The sequence below is a fragment of the Lygodium microphyllum genome, chromosome 15 (genome assembly GCF_053477565.2).
Source record: "Lygodium microphyllum isolate KBCC chromosome 15, Lygodium_microphyllum_v1.1.10, whole genome shotgun sequence".
NCBI lineage: Eukaryota > Viridiplantae > Streptophyta > Polypodiopsida > Schizaeales > Lygodiaceae > Lygodium > Lygodium microphyllum.
The window spans coordinates 37,380,909-37,384,510 of record NC_141149.1 but is presented as its reverse complement, the minus strand read 5'-3'; positions in this window follow the sequence as shown (position 1 = coordinate 37,384,510).

The following is a 3,602-nucleotide window of genomic DNA, read 5'->3' as shown; positions in this document are numbered from 1 at the left end:
AGCATCAAAACTAGCCGACCTAATGCTAATTGATTGCATTCAATGTAGTAAGCAATAATAAAATTGTGTGCAAATTGTTGATGTAGCATTGGGGTGGTCGAGCATAAAATGTAGACACCCTACGGAGCTAGAAATCATCCAACAGGGTAGCATAATTGATAAACACATCAAGACTAGGAAGAAATACACAATCATAGCTCCAAAATGTCCATATCAAACTCTGGCTAGGCTCACAACCAAGAGATGACAATTTGGCAACATAAGGTAGGCTAACACATCCATCCAATTTCTATCCTTTCCTTTTTTTTGGGTGGGTGAGTTGATGTTAAAAGAAAAGTGGTTTTTTACTATAATATTTTCCTATTTATCCTCATTGACCTCCACATGTAGCTTACGTACCACCTCCTCTTCTTCCACCTCTCTCTTATAAGCTCCTCTCTCCTCCATCCACCACTATCTTCCTCTACATTCTCTCTTTTGCTTGTGTCTCATCCCCTATGTGTAGCTCTATTTCTATTTCATCTTCCTTTACCTCCTCTTCTTTCCCTTCCACTATCTCTACTTGTATCTCTATATTCTTTACCCCTATCACAATGCCTAAGCCTTCACATTACACATAGCTCACCTTCTTTTTGTATCTACTACTTTTTTTTACTTGCCACTTGGCACTTTGTGACTTGCCATACCATGATCCATCATTGTAGCTAGCTCCTTTTTTCAATCCATTGTACATGTCTTCAATCTTATAAATGAATTTGAATCTTGGAAATTCCTTGGGGCTAGAGTCTTGGATTTACATTTTGTCTCAACACCTCGTTATGATCGTGACTCATTGCTGGAAATTGAAGCAAATACATTTGTGGTTTGTAAAGTGTAGTAATATTGAATGGATAATTCCTTGTGACACTCTATCTCATGGATAGCCACTCTCATGTTAAAATAAGTAGTATTTACTAGCCTTGCCTATGTACTTTTTAATGACTATATGAAACATCAAAATTTATCTGACAATTTTTATTGTACTAAGTCTATGGACTAGAAGGATTGAACGAATCATACCTACTTGGATGGTGGCTATCGAATAGCCTCCACTCCTTGAGTGACCTCAATTGTAGCTCATACTTTCATCATTCATTCATTTAACACATTCATTTCTTGATTTTTTTTTTCCTTTTATGTTCTCATCTACATTCATGGTCTACTAATCATTTTCATACACTAGGTCTCTATCAAAAGCTTGATTTGCATAAGTGGCACACAATTGACTCATAATATCTTAGACTTTATCATATTGGAATCCTACAATGTCTAATCAAGCTACTTCTTATTTAAAGGCCCTGATCTAGCATTATTGTCTTGATGCGGAGGACAACACTTCTTCTCCTCCAAATAGATGAGGTTTTGGGAAATTCACAAACAAGGAGTATATTGAACTTTTAGAATGAAGGTATTTTGAGTTCTATCCAGGTTCTATCCTCCACATATTCCTCCATCTTCCCTCTACTTTCTTAAAGGCACATTGCATATCAGTTGGGCCATTCACTAGTAAGGTTGGCAACCTCTTAGTTGGGGGAGGACAAACCACTTTTGATATAACTAGTAGTTCATCTTATTCATCATAGCTAGGCCCAATGGTAAGCTAATCCATTTGATTTGTATGAACCAAAACCACTCTATGTTGCTCCTCCTATTGTGCAAGAACCATACATAAGTTACTAGGAAACCTAGTTTAGTTTCAATATGTGAACAGAAATAGAGGAGCCTCTAAACATAAGAATGCACACATATAACACTCCTACTTTATTTGGGCATGTTCTTGGTGCTACTCATTCACACATCCTCATGTCCTCCCTTGCAAATTTGTATTTAGGTTATCCTCCTCGCGTCTATAGTAGCTTTGACTTAGATTCCACATTAGCAACTTTAACTCTAGGTCATTTTTATTTCCTCAAGCTAGCTTAGCTACCTCCTTTGTAGGTAATAGGCCCTCTTTAGGTTTTATGTTTTCCCATGAGATGGATTCCGTTTAGCATCTTGGGGCTCCATTGGCAAGAATGCCACCTACATACCATGCACTTCCAATCTACCCATAAGTGAGCACACATGTTTATTCCGATGTGGCTATGTTAGGTGTCCCACTCGCATCTCCTAGACCTCTACCTTGAGATGAATGCCATTTAACATACTGGGGCCCCATTAGCAAGAAATCCACCTACATAACATGCACCTTCAATCTACCCACAAGTGAGCACACATGCTTATTCTGATGTGGCTATGTTAGGTGTCCCCTTCACGTATCCTAGACCTCTACCCTCAACGACTCAAATACAAGATATACATCCCATGTATGCACCTATCCACACTGCTTGGAGCACTCACACACATAGATATCCATTCCCTACTTATAGTGCACCTATCTCCCCTCCTTATGGTACTAAGGTCTATGCCTAGTTAGTCCATTATCACAATTGGATCCATTGTGCATATTTCATTGGTGCATGGTGGGCACTTTGGGGCACATGGCACATTCCCAAGTGTGGTCCATTGCTCCTCCTTATTCTTTACTTATCATTTATACTCTAATTACTATGCTCAAGACTGCTTGTAGTGACAAGACTTATTTCATGGGGTCACTTCACAATTCAGACAAACGTTATGTAATAAGTGTCTGAGTCCGAAGGTCTTTAGGGCCTAGGCATTGGTCTTAAAGATACACTTGATCCTTGACTTTCTTACCCTAATTTATTCATCAATGGAAGCTGTGTAATTCCACAACAAATGTCAAGTCAATGCAAGTTTTACTACCCGAGTTTCACTCCCAATAATAGCACTTTCCCTAGCATTTGATCATTGAAATCATCTTGTCAACAAATTTCTAGTGAGAGATTGAACTTGATGAATTAATGTCGATCATGAGCTCCAAATTTCTTCATTAAGGAAGGGGATGATTTGAAATCAAGTTGGCTAAATATAGGCATCTACTCACAAGTTTGCCACCACCACTCACCCACATTAGACAACAATAGATCGCATCATCTTTGAACAAGCTACCCCATATCTACCTCCATTTTATGCAACAAATCATTTCTTGAATGTTAGGTAGTGTGTTATGTTCAGTTGCATAATCAACTCCACAAGAAGATCCCCTCTTACCTATTTTCATCCCAAAGGAGGCTCTAGTTTCCACCTCTATAAATAGGAAATCTAGAGGTGGCAAGACCCCTCATGGGTAGAAAACAAGTTCTAAAAATGGTGACTTCCCTTCTTTAGATGAAAGCAAATAAGCTAGATTGATTTAGCATAACATGCCAAAAATAATAGGTATTGCACTTATAGCCAATGCCTGTGTCATGTGGACAATGATTGCCATTTGAAGGCCTAGGGTTATCCTTCTTAGACCTTTTGCCCATGCTCATTAGACCTTGAGTGTACCCATAGCCAATACTCCCCCTGGGCATCTAAGAGAGGGTCATACTCTAGCGTCTATTCACATTCCTCATGTTGCCCATGAGACCGAAAGGTGACCCATTGGTAGTGTGGCTCATGGACAACCCCCTTAGTTAGTACCTTTCATGAAATCTAAAGGTTTTGCTTACTATTCT